This window comes from Podarcis erhardii, assembly GCF_964252035.2.
Source record: "Podarcis erhardii genome assembly, chromosome: W".
NCBI classification, from domain to species: domain Eukaryota; kingdom Metazoa; phylum Chordata; class Lepidosauria; order Squamata; family Lacertidae; genus Podarcis; species Podarcis erhardii.
Genome location: NC_138506.1, coordinates 13,162,635 through 13,184,942, shown reverse-complemented (window position 1 = coordinate 13,184,942; position 22,308 = coordinate 13,162,635). Strand labels below are relative to the sequence as shown.

Sequence of the window (22,308 nt, the reverse complement as noted above, 5' to 3'; positions counted from 1 at the left end):
ACCCGGAACCCGCACCTGAAGAGGGGGAGGGGGGAAGGGGGGGCTTCGAGGGGGGGATGGATGTCAGGGGTTCAGAAGGAGAGACACAGGAGGGGGAGCAAATGGAGAGTGAGGAGGAGGAGTACGAGGGGGGAGCAGGCAGTGACAGTGGAAAGAGTTATTCCACAAGCCTCTCCAGCGAATCGGAGGACTCACAGAAGGGAGCGCCGATGGCCAGGGCGAGGGGGGTTCCAGGGGGGAAGCCCCAGGAGGAAGGGGCCAGCGGGGAGTCCCTGAGCAGCAGTTGGAAATCAGGACCAGCTTCCCCACCAGAGCGCAGTGGGGAGGGGGAGTCCCAGGAATCGGGACCAGTGCTCTCACCACCAGCGGGAGGAGAGGAGTCAGGTTTGGTCACGCCCACATCAGGAAGCGGGGAAACGGTCAGGAGGAAGGTTACCGGCTGGGCGCGCGCGCCAAGTTCAAATGTACAGGCGAGCGGCACAGCAGGGAGCCCGGGTAGGGAGCCAGGTCCTAAAGCCCGCCGGAAGGAAGGGGAAGACCAAGAGGGGTCAGCGTCAGAAGAGTCCAGGAAGGAGGAGACCCCAGAGGGCAGAAAGACCCAGCGAAGGAAAGAACAGCGTAGGAGGTGGAGCCGGGCGAGGATCTTAAACTGGTGTGGGAGGAGCAGTGAGTCAGAGGGGACTTAGCCGGTCTAGCGTCGAGACGTGGGTCTGCGCGCCCAGAGCCTTGAAATGGAAACTAAACTTCAATAAAGACTTTGTATATTATATCCACCGGGCGTTGGTCCTCTGTGAGCTGGGATCTAGAGGCAGACCTGACACTTACTATCTCACAGAGTCTCTTCAAAACCAACAAGCGTTGTCTGTACATCACATATATTTTTCAGATATTCTGTAAATTTCCCCCAGTCCTCGATAAACTTTTGGTCTTTCTGATATTGAATCTTCCCAGTCAATTTGTCCAATTCTGCATATTCAGTCAATTTCCTTCTCCATTCTTCCACTGTTGGAATTTCTTCCTGCTTCCACCTTTGGGCCAGAAGTATCCTTGTGGCAGTCACTGCATATTGAAACAGTTTACAGTCTCTCTTATTAATTTCGTTTCCTACCATTCCTAATAGAAAGGCCTCTGGTTTTTTAACAAACGTATATTTCAACATCTTTTTCAATTCATTGTATATCATTTCCCAGAAGTCTTTCACCCTTTTACACTCCCACCACATATGATAGAAAGTACCTTCTTTTTCTTTACATTTCCAACACTTATTGCATGTTTTATACATTTTAGCCAGTTTAACTGGCGTTATATACCATCTGTAAACCATTTTCATTACATTTTCTTTCAACGCAGTACATGTCGTGAATTTTAACCTTTCATTCCATAATTTCATCCAATCATCATACTGTATATTATAACCAAAATCTCTTGCCCAATGTATCATTAGTGCTTTTACCTCTTCGTCTTTTGTATGCCACTCCAGCAACATTTTATACATTTTAGACAGATTTTTATACTCATTATTCAATACCTCCACTTGGAATTTTGATTCTTTACCTTCATACCCACACATTTTACAATCTTTTTTAAACATTTCATTGATCTGATAGTAATGTAACCAGTCATAAACAGATTCTTTCACCTCTTCATAAGTTTTCATTTTCCATTCCCCCCCCCCCTCTCTTATTACCAAATCTCCATATGTTGTCCACCTCCCCCTCATATTGATTTTTTTCACACTCATCACTTCTAATGGTGAAATCCAATGGGGGAGTCTAGGTTCCAACAAATTTTTATACCTCTCCCACACCTCTATCAGTGATCTTCGGAAGATGTGGTTTTCGAAACCTTTGTGATTTTTTTTCTTCTCATACCATAGATAAGCATGCCAACCAAATCTGTTATCAAATCCTTCTAAATCTAACAGCTCTCCATTCTCTAATTTGATCCATTCCTGTATCCAACAGAGGCATGATGCTTCGTAGTATAATTTCAGATCTGGCAGGGCGAAGCCACCTCTTTCTTTCGCATCTGTTAATAACTTAAACTGAATCCTTGGCTTCTTACCCTGCCAGATATATCTTGAAATTATTTTTTGCCATTCTTTAAAAATTGATGCCCCCTTGATTATCGGCAGCGATTGGAAAAGGAATAACATCTTTGGTAGCACACTCATTTTTATCGTAGATATTCTCTCCCAGAAGGATAGTTTCAGTCTTCCCCACACCTCCAAATCCCTTTTTATTTGATTCCACGTAGGTAAATAGTTGTTTTGAAACAAATCAATGTTCTTGGGGGTTAACCATATTCCTAAATACTTCACTTTGTTCACCACTTCTATCTCTGTCCTTTGTTGTATTTCCTCAATTAATTCTTGATTCATGTTTTTAGCAATAATTTTTGTCTTTTTTTTTGTTGAGATAGAATCCTGCAACTCGACCAAATTGCTCTATTTCTTCTAAGATTCTTTTAATACTTTCCATTGGTTCTTCTACCGTCATTACCTAGTCATCCGCGAATGCTTTAACTTTGTATTCATTTTTCCCTATAGACACCCCTTTTATATCTTCATTTTTTCTTAGTGATTTTAACAAAACTTCCAGCACCATAATGAATAATAGTGGCGACAATGGGCATCCCTGCCTTGTACCCTTGGTTATTTTAATGTCTTCTGTAGTATAGTTGTTTACTATCAGCTTCGCTTTCTGTTCTGTATATATTGCCTTTATCCCATTATAGAATTCCTTACCCACTTCCATATACTCTAGATTTTTTAACATAAAGTTCCATAAAGTTCCATGATATATTATCAAAGGCCTTTTCAGCGTCCACAAAGATTAAAATAGCTTGTTTTTCGTTCCTGGCATTCAGATATTCCAATATATTTATTATGTTATCTTTCATCTGTCTGCCAGGAAGAAAACCCGCTTGATCCTTATGTATAAATTCTTGCAATACTTTTTTCATTCTCTTTGCTAATATACTCGCAAAAATTTTATAGTCAGTATTCAATAGCAAAATAGGCCTATAATTTTTGACCTGCGTCAAATCCGAATCCGAGAGAGGCCAGATGGAGTTGGCAGGAAAGGGAGCGGTCCACCCAGCACTCACCAGAGCAGCAGCAGCAGTAGTGTCCCGGAGGCCTCTCTCAGGCCTCTTAAGCTGTGGCGATGAGTGCAGGCTCCGCCCCCTAGGGCGGATGGAGTTGGCAGGAAAGGGAGCGGCCCACCCAGCACTCACTAGAGCAGCAGCAGTGTCCCAGAGGCCTTGATGGAGGCCCTCAAGCTGTGGCGGTGAGTGCAGGTTCCGCCCCCTAGGCCAGATAGAGTTGGTAGGAAAGGGAGCGGCCCACCCAGCACTCACTAGAGCAGCAGCAGCAGGGATCCCACCTTCGTTGCCAGTGAAATATACTCTGAGTCGAGAGTGGATTTCATCCTCTTTATTCAGCTCATAGCGGTGAGGAGGAATGAATGTCCCCTCAAAGTATCTGCTTTATATACATTATTTACACAATGGGCTGCACGTGATTGAGTAATTCCGGAATTCTCCTGTAGGCCAATCAGGTTGTGGATTCACTTCCATCTGGAGCCGGATTGGGTGGCTCCTGCAGACCCGACTGCTGCATTGTTCTAGGACCAATCAGACTGCTGCATTTTGGATCCTATTGTTCTAGGACCAATCAGACTGCTGCATTTTGGATCCTATTCACTCAGTACATAACAGGGTGTAAAATAAAAAAGGCAGAAGATGGTAAAAGATAATTTAAAAATCCAGAATGCAGAAGAAAGGAAAAATTATATCATTTCGGCTCCAAATTTATGTGCTTAAGAAGCTAAGATGTTCTTTAATTTGTACTTATCTGCTTGTAATTGTCGCAAACAGTATTGGCTTACAATGGTTCCAAAGTTTACATCTCCATATTATTTCCTGTTTGTAATTCCATGGCAAGTTATCTTATTATTTAATTCAGAAATGTGCTGGAGTTTCAATCAACAGGTCCTTCTTGGCAGGCTCTTTCAGTCACTTTGGGTGTTAGAATTAATTTGGAAGCTGTTCCAGGCTCTTTTCCACTTTTCTGGGGTTTCCCCAGATGTGCTAAGAGTTCCCTGCTGGCTTCTTTATTTCCTTTCTTTCCCCTTTTCCTTTTCAGCTCCGCCAATTTTAAAGGTCTGCTCCAATTCCTCCAGCTGTCAGTAGATTTTCTAGATCCTGACCCACTACCTTGCCAGTGATACGGAAAGGGGGGGGATGTCTTCTTCACCCCTTCCGCTGGTCACCAGAGGGTCCGAGGTGATGACCTCAAGGGCACCCAGCCCACATGGACCCCTCAGCCCCCACACCGTTGCACAAGCACCACACTTTACCCCAAGCCCCCATAAATAAAGTGCCTTCTCCCCTTTCCTACGATGATCCGCTATTACGGGCGAAATAAGCCCAAACATGTTATGCCTTCCCTCCCGCTCTATTTCTACTATGGGTAGACCGTATAAAGTTGTATTTCCTATCTGTTGAATGGGTGCGTTCTACCCAATCAGAACCATGCATTTGTCTTGCAGAGCTAGCTCAGCGAGCTCCTGCACGCCTCATTTAACCTCTTGACAGGCTGCTGACGGCTCCCCGCTGGGAGAACAATGGAATCGAAACTTGTGAACTCATATAAGTGTCAAATCTCGCTACAATGTATCCATTTTGTTTCCAATCTCAATTATCAATATAAAATGGACTAAAATCTTTAAAAATTCATATAAAATCAACCACGACACCGATTTTCTTGCTTTTGGTGCCAATCGGCTCAGTTTCTCTAGGACTCCATGACACCTCCCCTGTCCTCCATAATCCCTCAAGCGAGGTGTCACGTACTCTCAGGAAGACCCTAATCCTGTCAAATCACTCTGCCAAGCCTTTCCTCCAGGCAATGCCAGGTGGCAGACTATGCATACATGGACCATTGTCTTCTCATCACCGGTACTCAGGATGTGCTTATCCGTGCATATCTCCAGCTCTGCATATTCCCCCCTCCCTCCTGTTACGATATGGATGCAATGCAGCTGCAAAGTGCTAGCTTGAAAAGTAAACATGATGGGACTGCCCGTGGGAATCAGAGGGGCAGTCTATTCACAGTGCGAAGCACTGGAATTAGCTCAGAGTGTAATATGAGCTCTTCCGTTTATTCCTATCCAGGAAGTGTTTCTCTCTACATGCTGGAGCTTGAAGAGAGCAGTCATGTTTTTTGTAACGCTGCAAAGACAGAAATAAAGGCATGTAAATACGTTTCTGTCTATCTCTTTCCCCTGCCCGGGGGGGGGGGCAGGAAAGAGGGGTGTGTTCTTCTCACGTTTGAGAAGAATCGCCGATCGAGACTGAAATATACTCGGACTCGCAAAGTGATTTCATGCTCTTTATTCAGCTCATAGTGGTGAGGAGGAATGAATGAAAGTCCCCTCAAAGTATCTGCCTTATATACATTATTTACACAATGGGCTGCACATGATTGGCTAATTCCGGAATTGTACTGTAAACCAATCAGGTTGTGGATTCACTTCAATCTGGAGCATGATTGGGTGGTTCCTGCCAACCAATCATACTGCTGCATTGTTCTAGGACCAATCAGACTGCTGCATTCTGAATCCTATTGTTCTAGGACCAATCAGACTGCTGCAGTTTGGATCCTATTCGACTCAGTACATAACACCCCTCCCCTCTAAGTTCCAGTCCTGCCCGGGAGGTCGCATTCATAGTCCTCAAGGTACGCTGGCGGCCTACGTGTGCGTTGCGGCCTGGGGTGTTCCCTGGTCCGGGGTTCTGGTTCTGGCTCGTGTTCCAAGGATGCTGGCTGTGATGGGGCTGTTTGGTCTGGCGCAACCGGCTCGCTCAGTCGTGGTTCTGGTTCCGGTGTCCTTTCGGCCTCCCGGGACCTCTCTGTATTTACTGGTTCTGCCTCTCCTGCTGGCCCCTGCTGCTCTATGGGCCTCACTGCCCCACTGTTCCCCTGGGACTCCTCTGACCTGTCCTCCTCCTCCTGGTTTTCTCCCGGGAATCGTCGCCGTATCTGGTCACAGTGGCGGCGCCAGCATTGCCCCCCATCCGTTAGCACCTCGTACGACACGGGGCCAGTGACCCTGGTGACTGTGGCGGGTACCCATGCAGGGCCTGCCCCAAAATTCTTTGCGTACACTGGGTCCTGGGCCTCGAAGGTCCGGGGGTTCCTGCCTTCCCCCACCCCTACCTCATCCTGAGCTCTATCGGGGTGAAGGCGGTCCAATCTGATTGCAAGGCGCCGACCCATTAGTAGTTCAGCGGGGCTCCGGCCAGTCGTTGAGCTGGGGGTGCTGTGCTGTGCTAGAAGGAATGTGGCAAGGCGGTACTCCCAATCCCCTTGCGTCATGCGGCGAAGGGTGTCCTTGGTGGTCCGCACCATGCGTTCTGCTTGGCCATTGGTGGCAGGGTGGAATGGCGCCGAACGGATGTGGCGGATGGCGTTCTGCGCTGTGAAGGTTTGGAATTCTCCTGACGTAAATGCAGTCCCGTTGTCTGAGACGAGAGTGTCAGGGAGCCCGTGCGTTGCAAACAGCCTGCGTAGTACCCGGATGGCTGCGGATGTAGAAGTGGATGGTACCAGTGCGACTTCCAGCCATTTGGTGTAGGAGTCCACCACTATGAAGAATGTTTTCCCCTGAAAGGGGCCAGCGAAGTCCACATGCAGGCGTGACCATGGTGCTCGGGCAGACTCCCAGGACTGGACTGGGGCCCTTGGGGGATCTGGGCGGGATTCTTGGCAGGCCTGGCAGTGTTTGACCCAGGCCTCTATCTCTCCGTCGATCCCCGGCCACCACACATAACTCCTGGCAAGGGCCTTCATTCTTACTACCCCTGGGTGTGTCTCGTGTAGGGCTGTGAGGACCCTTTTGCGGAGGGGCTGGGGAACAACGACCCTGCTTCCCCATAACAGGCACCCCTTGTGGGCCGACAGTTCATGTTTGCGGGTTGTGTAGCTGGCGAATTCTGGCCCGGGGCTGCTGCTGGGCCATCCCCTCCACACCCAGTCCAGGACCCGGGAGATGACCCTATCTTTCTTGGAATGGTGTGCAACTTCTTGTGCCTGAATGGGGCGGTCGGGAAGCAGCTCCAGGCTCATAACCTCTTGTGCAGGTGCCGGGTCGGGGCCTGTTTCTGGTAGTGGTAGCCTGCTGAGGGCGTCCGCATGGCCCATCGCCTTCCCAGGGCGGTGAATCAGTGCATACTGGTAGCTGGCAAGGAAAATTGACCACCTGAGGACACGAGGAGACAGCACTTGGGGGGTCTGCTTTTCGGGGGCAAACAAGCCAAGCAACGGTTTGTGGTCAGTCACCACGGTGAAGGGCCGCCCATACAAGAAATCATGGAATTTTTTTACTCCCTTCACGATTGCCAGGCCCTCCTTGTCGATTTGTGAGTAGTTCCGCTCGGTTGCGTTGAGTGTCTGGGAAAAGTATGCCACCGGTACCTCTCTTCCATCTGGGAGTTGGTGTCCCAGGACAGCGCCAATGCCATAGGGTGAGGCGTCGCATGCTAGCACCACCGGCAGCCTCTCGTCGAAGTGTGCCAAGACCGAGTTTGAGAAAAGCAAGTCCTTGACTGCCTGGAATGCGGCCTCCTGGCGATGGCCCCACACCCAAGGGGCCCGCTTGTCCAGGAGTCTGTGTAGGGGCTCCGCTACCGCCGCCTTGTGGGGAAGGAAGGAATGGTAAAAGTTCAATAGTCCCAAGAAGGCCTGAAGTTCAGTCTTGTTCCTGGGCGCTGGGGCATCACAAATGGCCTGTACCTTGTCCCCAGTCGGGTGGACCCCTTCTGCGTCCACCATGAATCCCAGAAAGTCCACCTGGGGCACTCCTAGTAGACATTTTTCCCGCTTTACCTTGAGACCCGCTGTCTGGAAACGGTGCAGAACGGTGCGGAGGCGGTCCTCAAACTCCTCTGGTGTGGGCCCGGCAATCAACACATCATCGAAGAAGGGGGTGACGCCAGGAATCCCTTTAAGGAGAGAGTCCATTAGATTCTGGAATATGCCTGGTGCCACGCTGACACCGAATTGTAGCCGCTTTACCCTGAATGCTCCTCTGTGCGTCACAATCGTCTGTGCCTCTGCTGTTGCCTCATCTACTGGCAGCTGTTGATATGCTTGGGCCAAGTCCAGCTTGCCAAAAATTTTCGACCCAGCCAGGGTGGCAAGGACATGGCTGACCACTGGCACTGGGTATGCATGGGCCGTGAGGGCCTTGTTTATGGTACATTTGTAGTCTGCGCAGATGCGGACTGAGCCATTAGGCTTGACAGGTGTGACGATTGGGGTTTCCCAGGGGGCATTAGGTACCGGTTCCAGCACTCCTTGCTCCACGAGCCGGTCCAATTCCTCGTCTATACGGGGTTTCAGAGCGAACGGGACCCGGCGGGCCTTGAGCCTGACTGGTCGTACTGCGGGGTCAAGCTGTAGAGCAATGGGGGGGCCCGTATACTGTCCCAATTTCCCATCGAAAACCCCCGGAAATTCCTTGCATATGGCGTCCACGTCCACTTGTAAGCTAGTGTGGTTCACCCCGGTGACAGCTAGCCCCAGTGGTCCAAACCATGCCAATCCCAGTAAGCTAATGTAGGGGCCCTTGACCACAAGCAAGTCCAGTTGCCGCGTCCGCCCTCGGTATTGCACCCTGAAGGTCCCCACCCCCATTGTGGGGACCTTACGTTTCTGGAAGTCCCGGAGGGTGAATGGGGCCGGCCTGAGTTTGGGACCCCCAGTAGGACACAGTTTCCTTAAGGTCCTTGCCGAGATTATGGATAGAGTTGAACCCGTGTCAAGCTCCATGCGGCATGGGGCCCCCTCTATCTGTACCTCTACATAAATTTTCTCTATGTTGGGGTGGGGCAACTGGTATACCTGGAAGTCCGTGAGCTCTGTCGAGTTGCCTTGGTGCGTTGGGCCCCGGGACCTGGGGTTCTTGGATTGGTCGTCTGATGCCTGGTGTCGGGTGGGCCGAGCCCGACACACCCGGGCGATGTGTCCCAATTTTCTGCACTGTCTGCACTCTGCATTGCGGAAACGGCAGGTCCTCCTCTCATGACTTTCTCCACAGCTTGCGCAGTTCCCTCCTTCTCGTCGAGGCAGCTGTGGTATGTGGGCTGCTTGAGTGCGCTGCTGTACTCGGTGCACCTCCTCCCTGTCAGATCCTGAGTCGTCGGTGAGGTCTTCATGGTGGACCCTCGGTTGGGACGGCTGGCTCGGCCGTGCCTCTTGTGTCGACCTCTCGGCAGCTTCCGTTGCCAGGGCCTCCTCCAGAGCGACCTGGAACGTTAGGTTCTTCTTAGCGTAGAGGCGTCGTTGCAGCTTCTCATCCCTCAGGCCACCGACGAGGCGGTCACGAAGCATGTTCTCCAGCTCTGAGAAGTTGCAGAACCGGGCGGCTTGGCGGAGAGAGGTCACAAACCCAGTTATGGTTTCCCCAGGGGCTTGCCGCTTTGCGTAGAAGGCATTTCGACGAGCCACCACTGAGGGCTGTGGCGAAAAGTGCCCCTTCAGCTGTTCCATTATTGTTTTGTATGGAACAGTAGCAACGTCTTCAGGCGCAAGGAGAGCCCGGGCGATTTCAAATGTCTCCTCTCCGCAGACGCTGAAGAATATTGCCCTCTTCTTGGCGTCTTCATCATCGGTGACCCCTTTGGCTTCTAGGAGGAAGGTGAAACGGGAGGCGTACGCTTCCCAGTCTCCAGATGCTGGGTTGAACGGCGAGAAGTTGCTGTCAGTTGCCATTCTGAGTTCCTTGTGTCCCGGAGCTGAAGCCTGGATACACGGTGCGAGGCAGCGGTGCGGCAGGTGGCGGTGCTGCGGTGCTGTGTGTGGCAGTCAGCTCAGCGGGATCCCATCCTCGTCGCCAGTGAAATATACTCGGAGTCGCAAAGTGATTTCATGCTCTTTATTCAGCTCATAGTGGTGAGGAGGAATGAATGAAAGTCCCCTCAAAGTATCTGCCTTATATACATTATTTACACAATGGGCTGCACATGATTGGCTAATTCCGGAATTGTACTGTAAACCAATCAGGTTGTGGATTCACTTCAATCTGGAGCATGATTGGGTGGTTCCTGCCAACCAATCATACTGCTGCATTGTTCTAGGACCAATCAGACTGCTGCATTCTGAATCCTATTGTTCTAGGACCAATCAGACTGCTGCAGTTTGGATCCTATTCGACTCAGTACATAACAGAGACCTTGCCTGCGCCTGCTGGGGAATGCAGCCAGGGAGGTCAACAGGGAAACAAGCCGGGTGCCTAGGATTGTTGCCAGTTCCTCCTGATAAAGGGCTTGATATCCCGACACCTCCTCCATATGTTAATCCTGTGTAACCCAACCTCTTCTTAATGTATTCATGATGTAACTGTGATGTATTTTGCACTGTATTCTGGGACATGGAGGGAAGTTTTAAAAGTTCATGTCACCCCTTTCTCGCTGTTCAATCTCGCCTTGAACCTGTTGCGCAATAAACTTGGATCTTCTGCATCTTGCTCCTGTCTCCGGCTGAGCTCATTTTCCTCCGCAGGGACCCGCGGACTTAGTCCGATGAGCTGGGTGGCAGAGCAGCCTCGCACCCAGATTTTACCGTAACACCAGGCTGTTGATAAAACAATGGCAGTCTTCAGCATTGCCACTTTCTCCATAGCTGTCAACTTTTCCCTTTTCTTGAGAGGAATCCTATTCGGAATAAGGGAATTTCCCTTAAAAAAAGGGAAATGTTGACAGCTATGCACTATCTCATTTCCTGCATGTGAGGATGTGTGTGGAAGCTCACACACACAGCAGGAGTTAGTGGAAGGATTACAGGCACATTTTGGTCCAGTGGCTATCGGTGGCTGACCCCTTTCTTATACAAATGTTCCAGCTTGTGTAACTGAGGGGCCAAATACTGCCCTCTAGGTGTCTGTATGGCCCTCTGCACTCACCCCAGGCCACATACCCCTTAAGCCAGGCCTCTCTGCACCACCACCCTGGCCAATTTTATGTGATGGAGGTTCGCAAGTGGTATCTGTTTGGCTACACCCCACCACTGCAGCCCCTGGAAAGTTCATCACAAGGGAATGTAGCCCTTGAGCCAAAAAAGGCTTCTCCACCCCTGAACTACAGAAGGGTTATGAAAAAGAAAATTCATAAATGTGTTTTGATTTATTGTCTCCCACCACCCGCCCCCAACTTCTCCAGAGGGCGGCACCTTGAGCAGAACTCGTCCTACATGAACAGCTTCTTCTCAGACTGACAGAGATGTAATTCCTGTTGCTCAGGTTGTGGTTGCCTTCCTGCCTTTCGTTTCCTTTTTCAATCTCTGAATTGGGATAAAGGGAAGAAAAGAGGAAGATGCCGCTCTTCTTCCATAAAAGGAAACCTAGCAATGAAACCCGCAAGCGCCTTGAGTACCAAATGTGCCTGGCAAGTCGGCCAGAGCTAGGTCGTCTGCTGGGACTCTCCAGGCTAGCGGGGGCTCCACTAGGGTTCTGAGGAATCTTCTGGAACCTTGAAAGAATGTCATCACCTTGTCTTTTCTGTCCCTTGTTACAGATGAATCCCAAGCAGGCTGGATGGATGTAGCAGATCCAAAGTATAAAAGCCCTGCTGCCATGTGAAAATTTGTTTCATAAAACTATGCCAACTCTGGGATGATGCAGCTGGGGGGGGGGGTTAGGGGGTTAGGCCCTAGACCCTCAGGGGATCAGCTGGTGCCTATTCCACACACACACCCAGAAAAACATGCCCCTTATTGGTGGAAAACTCTGAAGAAGAGGCTTTCCACCAGGAGTGGGGAATGAAACCAGCAGAGTTCCCAACAAGGATCAGGTGAGAGGCAATGTCAGAACACTCCAAGATCAGGTTTGGCCTGGGCAGAAGCTTGGCTAGCAGGCAGGGCACTGAGCTGGTATATAAACATTCTTAGTAGCTCTTCCAGCCCTGCACTGATTTTTGAGCTGGAGTTGGTGTAAGCACACCCCAACCTCAGCCGAATCCTATCATCTCCCTCCTGTTCCAGGGGTCTGCTTGAGAAGATGGTTTTACATCCCAATGAGACCTTGCCTGTAGTTGGGCACTTCTCCAGATGGACTGGGATGGACCTGGTGTTTAAGGTTTTCCCTTGGGCTTAGGACATGTCCAACCTCAATGCCAGAGGCCAAACTCACCCCTGGTGCTGGTCATCTGTCCTAGGCCTCATCACTCATCACCCCCGGATGGAGTGTGACCCAGGGCTTGGTGTAAGGCTGGAGCCTCCTGGTTCTTCTCTGATGAGGAGTCACACTGTCGAAGCATGACACCCACCTTTGATTGGGACTCACCCTGTTGGGACACCACATCTGTATTGCCTTCACTGAATGACAGTGGCTCTCTAGGGTTTTCAGAGAAGGGATGCTCCCAACCCAACCTGGGGGTGCCAGGGATTGAACCTGGGACCTTCTGCATACAAAAGAAATGCTGTGCCACCAAGCTACAGCCCTTCCCCAAAGTTTTTGGCAGGGCTTAGAGCACACCTCTGACAACTTGAAACTTGTAAGCAACATGGGCGCAGTGGGGCTTACTTGCATGACCCTCCCTAAATATACATATATATATCTTTGATTACATTCAGTGAGCAATTAAGATAAGACCGGCAACCATCTTATTTCTGATTTTTGCAAATGCAGCTCACCTGTATGTCTCTCAACAGGCAAAGGAAGCTGGAGCTGATGATATACTTGACATATCCAAATGTGAACTCTTAGAGGTACGTTTCCGGTGATGCTGACTCCCAAATGTTGGCCAAGTGGTTGGGTGGGAGACATGCTGTTGACATCAGAACCTAAGAAGAGCCCTGCTGGATCAGACCAATGCCCCATTTTGCTCATCATCCTGTTCTCACAGTGGCCAGCCAGATGCCCCAATGGGACAGCCGCAGGTAGGACCTGAGCATAAGAGCACTCAGTCCTCCTGCGGCATCGAAAAGCATTACTGCCTCCAACTGTGGAGGCAGAGCATAGCCACTATGGCTAGTTGCCATGCATAGCCTTCTCTTCCATGAATTTGTCTAATATTCTTTTAAATCTATCCAAGTTGCTGGCCATCACTGCCTCCTGTGGGAGGGAGTTCCACAGTTACTATGCATTTCATGCAGAAGTACTTTATTTGCAGTGATGGTTAAGGATCAAAAACTCTGCTGGTTTCACTTCTGGACATTGCTTTGGAACTAACCCCCCCCCCCATCCTTTGGGCATTATCTTTGGGTTGTGGTGTCACATTCTGAAGAGTGATACCTCTGTGTATTTCATTCCCGTTTCCTATCAGAGGGCATGCTGGCTGGGGGCTGATGGGAGTTGTAGTCCATTACACATATAGGGCCCCAGGTTGGTGAAGGTTGCTGTGCCCTTTTCTATAATAAATTTTATTAGGTTTTCTATTTTACGTTTCAAAATAAACATTTTACAAACTGTAAAATATCCAGTTACTTCCCTTCTTCTCCTTCCATGGTTCATTTTATATATTATACATTCTTTTGAAAATAATTTTTATTAAATTTCATATTTCCAAATTAAACACATCAAATCAATTAGTCCAAATTATAACAATACATATCATATAATCCAATTGTTTTCCAAACTGTAAATTTTTGTGGGGGGTACCCAAGCTTCTTGATTGGCAGGAGTCCAATCCTCGAATATTTGTTCTGCTTCCATATTAAGAATGATGTTTCCAGTCTCTTCTTCTCAATACTTGTCATTACTCATTTTCCTTTCCATTTTCCTCCGATATGCTCCGCAAGTGGGTTGAAAAAGACAGTCTTATTTGTATTTCTGTGTGGGCTTTGTGCTGCTCTCTCGTAAATCACTCTCCTCCAACAGTCCTTTCCGCTCGAGCGAGTAATCGCCATTTTTGTCGTTCCGATGAAAAACAGTCTAGAAACTCGCTCTTTAGCTTTTCCGACCTGTTGCATCGTAAATTAGTCTTTTTGCAGGAGGGCTGCCCCTTCCAGTTCGCAATCTCCTCAAAAATAATATATCTTCGGCTCGCCCTCCCCAAGACCAACTCCAACAACACAGGTCTCTTATCAAGTTTCCATTCTTACTGCGTCACAAGAGAGAGCCCTTCTTCTTTCCAAATCCTTCACAGAGTAAAACCTTTAAGTTCATAATTATTCCCACACAGTTCATTTTTAGTCCCATTTGCAATTTATTTCTGTGACAGATCTTCAGAGGGAGTGTTATTAATAATCACATAGAGCAAAAAAAAAAAAAAAGTAATTCCCCCCCCCTTCCAATCCACATACCATATTTGTAGTACTTTGATGTAATCTTCCTTCTCAGTCCGTCTCAGTCTTCTTCCTTTCAGTGGTAAAATTGTTAGCAGATAAAAACCTCCTGCCTCTCTTGAAGCATGTGTGTTATCTTTCCCAATTTTTTTCCTTTTAAGTAACGCAACTAGTTTCGCTCCTGGAAGCAGCTTCGGAGGAGTTCCGAGGCCCGCCAAGGGTTATGCACCCAGTGCCTCACCCCCTCCTTCTTCCGAACTCGGGGGTGATTTATGGCAACAGCGGGTGAAAACGGCATCTCTCCCCCCTGGAGAGATGAAGGGAGACTGATATACTCCCCATAATCAGCCTCTAATTACCTCGTACGAGCTGGATAGATGTTAATATCCGCCATCTTCCAAGGCGCCCCCTAGCGGCCCCCCATATTATACATTCTTGCATATTTTACTAAACCATTCAAATCAGTTTTCCACTTTTACACCCATTAAAAAAATATTTACTCTGTTGAATTTATCTCAGTGCTACTGCCATTTTCAGCTGGTTGATATGCCCTTAACTAAGGCCTAAATACTGAGCATCTGACATGCATTGTCAGACACACAAAGGAAGCCACAGCGGAGCGGGGGAGAGAAGGACAAACCAGCTGCTTGCTCTTAGGGGATCTTGCTTGAGCTCTGGTCCCCTTGGCTTAATCCTGCCCAGGGGATGTGGCAGCCCTCACCACCATTTTGAAATCCCACTGTTAGGCTTTGAAAGGGTATGAGAGGTTGTTTTACTGGATGCATCCCATGATATGGGAAGAGGAATCTCTCTTTTTTAAGCAACCATGAAGATATCTAATGCAGAAAGATTGGAAATCTAAACGCAATATACCGTAGTTTTCGCTCCATAACACGCATTTTTTCCTCCAAGAAAGTAAGGGGAAATGTCTGTGCGTGTTACGGAGCGAATGCTTCCCTCCTCCGTGGCTTGCTTTGAAACAGCAAAGCGGGAGAAGAGCCGCTGAGTGGGGAGGAGAGAGGGACAGAGAGCCTGCTTCTTTAAAGGAGCAAAGCTGGAGAGGAGAGGAGCCGCTTACACAAGTTGGCTCCTTTAAAGCAAGCAGGCTCTCTGTCCCTCCCTCCTCCCCACTCAGCTCGCTAAATAGCAGGAAAGATTTTCAGCTCGCTAAGCCGGGGGGAGGAGGGAGAGAAGCAGAGCCCGCTTGCTTTAAAGGAGCAAAGCGGGAGAGGAGAGGAGCCTTCTCCCCTTAAACCCCTCTTCTGCATTATTAGCAGCATCCTTCTCCACCCACCCCACACGTGCTCCTTGTCCCTTGAGTGCTTTTCCTTCCCTCCCCACTTAAAACGTGGTTACAAAGCACAGATCCACATGGATCCTCAAGATTTTTGCACTGGGTCACCGCAAATTCACCATCAGATCACATAGCATGTCCATGGCTACAGTTTGCACCAAAAAAATCACGCACCCACTTTGCTAATAAAATCCTGCCGTCCAGTCAGCGCTCCCCTGCGTAGCTCTGCCGGGGCTGACCTGGGCAAGAAAACAGAGTTGCAGCGGTCCTGCAGTCCGTGTGAGATAGAGGGATAAATCAGTCCAGAGACAGTTCGTTGCTATCTCTAAAAGCGTTTTATTTACAAGCCATAAATCAGTCTCATTCCATCGGAGCTTTCCAGCATCTTTCCCATGCTAAAGCACACATAGCTTCTTTGCAGCGTCTCTCAGTCAAAAGTGAAACCAACTCTCACAGACAAAGACAGACAAAGTGTCTGACGTATGGCCCTGCATCAGGCCCCTCCCCGGATACAGGACACCAAGGAGTTTTAACCCTGTAAACTCCAAACTCCACACCCCTCTTGTCCTGCATCTGGGGGAAACAAGCAACAATGCTCACCCCAAACACAGACCTTCACAGAACTCCTCGTGCTTCTGGAAGGTTAACGGTTTCGTGAAACCATCAGCAAGGTTCTTGGTTGAGGGACAGTATTTCAGAGCAACTAGCCCCTCATGAACGCTCTGACACACATTCTGAAAACGTATGTCCAGATGTTTGGTCCTGGCCTTGAATTGCCCCGTCTCGGCCAATTTGAGGCACGGCTGATTGTCTTCATGCACCACGATGGGTAGACAATGTTCTCCACAGAGTTCCTGGACCAAACACGCATAGAACTCCAGTTCTCTGCAAACCTCAGATAGCGCACTGAACTCAGCTTCAGTAGACGAAAGCGCTATGAGACTTTGCTTCCGGGACCTCCACCCAACTACTGAGTTCCCAAATTTCACCACTAGGCCTGACACTGACTTGCGGTCCTCAAGGTTAGCCCAATCTGAATCCACCCAGGCGGTCAGCTTGACACCACCCTCAGCTGACATCTTGAGGCAAAAGTCTTTGGTATCTTGCAGGTAACGCAGCACCCGTTTAATACCATTCCAGGCCTGTACATTTGGACTCGAAGCCTCTCTACTGAGCAGATTGATAGCGAACACTATATCTGGTCTGCTCCACTGTGACAGATACAGTAGACTACCCAGAGCTGATTGAAAGAGTTCAGCATTTTCGAACACAGCGCGTTCTACTTGCTGACATTCTTTCACGTATCCAACTTCCATGGGAGTTTTGACACCTGCACACTCAGACATTCTGAACTTCTCAAGCAACTGCTCAATCTTCCCTTTCTGGCTGAGCAAGAAGCTTCCATCTTTTGTTCTAGTTATCCCTATGCCTAGATACGATTTGACATCTCCAAGCTGCTTGAGCTTGAACCGCTTTCCAGCTCCCTAGCAAACTTCTCCACTTGTTTACCTGTCTGTGCTATGTATAAAATATCATCGACAAAAATCTGAGCAGCTTGCTGTGTCTCACCTGAACCTTTAAGTTAGAGACAGCTGTCAGCAACACTTCTCCTGAAACCTAGCTCTTCTAAGGCTTCATTCAAACACATGTTCCAATTTCTGGCAGATTGGCATAATCCATAGATGGATTTGTGCAACCGCCACACGATGCCTGGCCCACTGACCTCAAAACCTGGAGGAGGAAGCATGTACAACTCCTCCTGGAGGTCTGAGTTCAGATAGGCGACATCCACATCAAAATGGCTCACCTTCCAACCTCTCTGTGCAGCAAAAGCTAAAAGTATCCTCAGAGTCTCGGCCCTCAAGGTCGACGAATAGACCTCCGTGAAGTGGACCCCTTTCCTCTGAGTGAATCCACGAGCTACTAATCTAGCTTTGTACTGTGGTTCTCCAGCTTCTGTGGGTTTAAGGCGATAAACCCATCTGCAACTCACAGCTTGCTCGCCAGCCGGCAATTTTGTGAGTGAGAACACACCAAGAGACTCCATTGAGTTCATTTCCTTCTGCATCGCCTCATGCCATTTGCTAGCTTCTTCCTGAGGCAACTTCTGAACATCCTCAAAGGATTCAGGTTCACATCTAGCCACACCTACCCAGACGCTAGTGGCTTCATATCTTTCTGGTGGCTTTCCCTTGGTTGACCTTGCTGACCTTCTCAGCGTGAACTCTGGAACTGTGCCTGATTCACTTGGGCCAGCCACACTATCCCCTGTGTCAGAAACCTCCCCCTCTGTCCTGCTGCGCCTTTTAGGCCTTACAGCTGGGTCTGCTGGCGAGGATGGCTCACTCCTTGGCTCAGACTTGACAGAGACCTGTGGAGGGGTCTTGGGACTCCCCTTTGGAGAGGTTCGGAGCCTCTCCCTTGGAGACCCCGGCTCTGGACTCTGTGGCTGTGGACTGTGCACCTCAGCAACAGGTTCAGTTTCATCCTCCTCTTCCTCATCTGAGTCAAACAGAACATCCGGGTTCCCGTGAAGATGTTTCCACCCACTCTGCTCGCAAAACTCAGCACTGCCGCTAATAAGCAGCTTAGACTGGTTGCCAGTAGGGTATGCGAAACGCCACGCCTTTGAGCCTGGCTCATAGCCAACAAAGATCATTTTCCTAGATCTTGGTTCACCCTTTCTGTGAGTAGCCTTTGGAATGAGGACCCAAGCCTCACAGCCAAACACACACAAGAAATCCACTTTAGGCTTCTTACAATGCAGCAGAAAATAGCGCGTGTCTCCCACACTGGAATTGAACACCCTGTTCTGAACAAAGCATGCCGTCTTATAACTCTCTGCCCAAAAGCACTGTTGCGGACTGTAGGGGGCAGTCAATCTATGACTGATACCTTTCTGCCTGAAGAAAGATTGCAGCGCAGAACCTGTGAACTCCGCCCCCCAATCAGATTGAAAGGAAACCACCCTGGCGGAGAAACGCAGCTCTACCGCTGTAATCCAGTCCCTGATCAGTGCAGCCGCATCCCACTTGTGTTTAAGTGTAAACAGCCAGGTGTGTCTCGAAAAATCATCAATCAGAACCAAAACATGCTTCGGTCCACTTAAAGAATCTACCTGCATCAGACCACATAAATCTGCATGAACCAGCTCAAAGGGTTTGCTGGTCCTCCTTTCTGACCTGGGATATGTGCATGTTGTTATCTTTGATTGCTTACAAGCTTGACAATCTAAGTATTTATCACATGCTTTGAACCCACACCCAATTGTGTTCTCAGTGGCTTTCTTAATATATGACCACCCTGCATGCCCAAAGCGTCTGTGCCAGAGGTGTAAACAATCATGGTGTGGTGGTACATTTGCACACTGCACTTGTGCTTCTTCAGGGGACTCTGCAACAGCAACATTAGCAACAGGCATCTGCACCAGAAAGAGCCTGTCCTTCCCCTCAACGCTGTGGAGCTTCTTCCCATCCCTGTAGAAATAACACATATTGTTTGTAAACAACACATCAAAACCGTCAGCAATCAGAGCTGATACACTTAAAAGAGAATGGGCAAGCTCGGGCACCACAAAAGCTTGCACCTCATGATCTATAAAAGGACAGTATAAAAAACCAGTCTCAGTTAACTGTCTCTTAGAGCCATCTGCCATCAAGACAAAACAACCAGTTTTAACTTTCTTGCAATTTCTCAGGAGCCCACTAGATGGCACTAGGCTGTGGGTGGCTCCTGTATCGACAACAAGAGACAATGTGGCTCTCTGGCAGTCTTCCAAGGTTGCCATGGCGACACTTGCACCCCCACCGGGGTCTCTGCCAGTGTCCTTCCTGGTTGCCATGGTTGCAAGGCCTCTGCTGGTGTTCTCACGCTTCGCCGTCGGAGAACCGTCGCTTATCTGACTTCCTAGCAGGTGGCTGACCTTGCATTCCAGAGCCTCTGCAGAACAATGCCCTTCGTTGTTGGACTTTGCCTCAAAGCACAAACAACTTTCGGAGACTTTGGCTTTCTCAGAGCTCTTAGAACGGCCTGCACCCCCACTCCTGGGTTCATAGCTTCCTGAGGAACAGCTTTCCACTGCTTTCCTCTTCTTCCCAGCTCTCAGCCTCTCTCCAGCACCATCACACAGATGTGTTGAAGCATAGAAACAGCTTCCCAGAACAGTCCCAGCCCCCACTGGGCTCACTGCTCTCTCTGGGCATCCTCCAGCCCCCTCTGGTCTGGCTCCCACTGTGGCCTCACATGCCGTCTTCAGTGCCTGCCACGCGACCCAGGGCTTTTTCCCTTGCAGATTTGGCAACAGTCAAGCATCAACGCTGGCCCTTAAAATGGCTAGCACCCTTTGCTCTCTTTCCAGAGCATCAGCCACGTCTGCTTCACAAGCTTCCGCTGCGCCTGCGGCCCTCTCAGCCTCTGCAGCTGCAGCACCAGGCTGGGCAAGAACTGGATCAGCCTGCGTACACTCCCATAGCTGCCTCCCTTTGAGCCAGTAGTACATGCGCTTACTCCAGGCCTCCCAATTGGCCCCATTGAGCCTTTCAAAGGGGATATTGTAGCTCTCATGGCCTTGCTGTGGCTGAGCAGCAGCCATCTTCCTCCCCCCGGGGCTTAAGCGTACTCATGCATTGCCAGCTAGCTGGTCCTTCAAAGCAGCAGCCTTCTCTTGGCTTCGCTCTCCACCAGTGTCTCCCACTGCCCTTCTGGTAGGAGCTCAAAGCAGCTCACAGCTGGCAGTCTTCTTCCCTCCTCACACTTGGCAGGAAACACGGAAGACCCATAACCTTTGCTAATAAAATCCTGCCGTCCAGTCAGCGCTCCCCTGCGTAGCTCTGCTGGGGCTGACCTGGGCAAGAAAACAGAGTTGCAGCGGTCCTGCAGTCCATGTGAGATAGAGGGATAAATCAGTCCAGAGACAGTTCGTTGCTATCTCTAAAAGTGTTTTATTTACAAGCCATAAATCAGTCTCATTCCATCAGAGCTTTCCGGCATCTTTCCCGTGCTAAAGCACACACAGTCTCTCTGCTGCGTCTTTCAGTCTAAAGTGAAACCAACTCTCACAGACAAAGACAGACAAAGTGCCTGACGTATGGCCCTGTGTCAGGCCCCTCCCCAGATACAGGACACCAAGGAGTTTTAACCCTGTAAACTCCAAACTCCACACCCACTGTTGCCTGGGGCTGCAGTGGTGCAAAAACGTGGTTACAAACATGGATCCACATGGATCCTCAGGATTTTTGCATTGGGCTACCCCAAACTCACCATCAGATCACATGTCTGTGGCCACAGCATGAACCACAAAAATCCACTGTTTCGTTTAAAATATTTTTTTTCTTGTTTTCATCCTCTAAAAACTACGTGCGTGTTATGGTCGGGTGCGTGTTATAGAGCGAAAAATACGGTAAGCTGTTGTATGAGCTTGTAAACCACTTTTATTTTCCTTAGCTGGGCAATGAGGTCACTTTGGCTTGGGGAGTTGTAGCCGACAACATCTAGATGGAAAGTCCCCTCAATCACCCTCCCTGTTTTATAGCCTGATGTCACATTCTGACAAACAATAACTTTGTTTCTGAAAAGCCTGGATGGCCAATTATAACACCAATTTCTCTTCCCTTCTCTTCTCGCCCCCCTCTCTCTTTCCCTGGACAGAATCCTGATGTAACAAAAGTGAAACTGATTTCCCGTATGGCGAAGATGGGTCAGCCTATGCTACCTGTCCTCTCCAGCACATTTGCACCCCAGCAGGACTCAGTTGACAAGGAGGTAGAGGTGTGTTAGCTTCAATTCTCAGGTTTTTTTCAGTGAGGTGTGTGTGTTGGCTGTTACTGAAATTCAGGTAGGTTGGCAGGGTGACTGCTGACGAACATAGCAAGCTGCCTTATACAGAGTGAGACTCCTCATCCACCTAGCTCCCTACTGTCTACACTGACTGGCAGTGAAGGAGGGGAGGGTCCTTTTTTTTTAGTTAATTACAAACCTACCTGGTTCTCCAGGGTTTCAGACAGGGGGCATTCCCTGCCTACTGGGTATCAAACCTGGGGCCTTTTGCATGAAACTGAGGGTCTTGCCCTCCCTAGATCTAGTAGTCACCCCAAACAGTTTTTGGGTCTGAATCTTAATTTGAGGGAAAGCCTTGTAAGGATTATCGATCATTTTATTTGTATGTCACATTTCCAAAGTTAAAACTATGCTCAAAGTGGCTTACAACGTATTAAAAAAAAACATAGCTACAAATGTTCTGGTATTCCTCTCTCTTTAAAGTGGGATTTGAAGCCTCCAGCGTCCCTTTCCACTTCCCAGGAGGGTTAATTGTGCATTGTCTTCTTCAGGAGCTAAATGCCATTCAAGAATTTTCAACCTTTTGTCCTAACGACTACCATCAAATGGCCCCTCCTCAGTGGGCAACGCAAGGTAAAAAGTGTGTTGCCTTGTTGTGCCTTGGTGATGGTCACCAACTTGGGTGGCTTCAAAAGAGGGTTAGGCAAGTTCATGGAGGAGAGGGCTGTCAATGGCTACTGGCACTGTGGCTGCGCCCTCCCTCCACAGTTGGAGGAAAGAATGCTTCTGAATGCCAGTGGCTGGAAACCGCAGGAGGGGAGAGAGCTCTTGCGCTCAGGTGCTGTTTGCAGGTTTCCCAGGGGGCACCTGGTTGGCCACTGTGAGAAAAGGATGCCAGACTAGATGGGCCACTGGCCTAATCTGGCAGGGTTCTTCTTGAGTGCAGTGGCTC

At 49.2% G+C, this 22,308-nt stretch overlaps 1 long non-coding RNA gene across 1 annotated transcript; it reads right to left on the bottom strand.

Annotated features, from left to right (window-relative positions):
• Positions 1-4,505: 4,505 nt before the first annotated feature.
• LOC309333257 lies at positions 4,506-10,631 on the bottom strand. The gene is made up of 2 exons (XR_014152421.1): positions 10,348-10,631; positions 4,506-5,017 (listed from the first exon to the last, which is right to left on the bottom strand). It is a non-coding gene; the product is annotated as an uncharacterized lncRNA (long non-coding RNA).
• Positions 10,632-22,308: the final 11,677 nt, after the last annotated feature.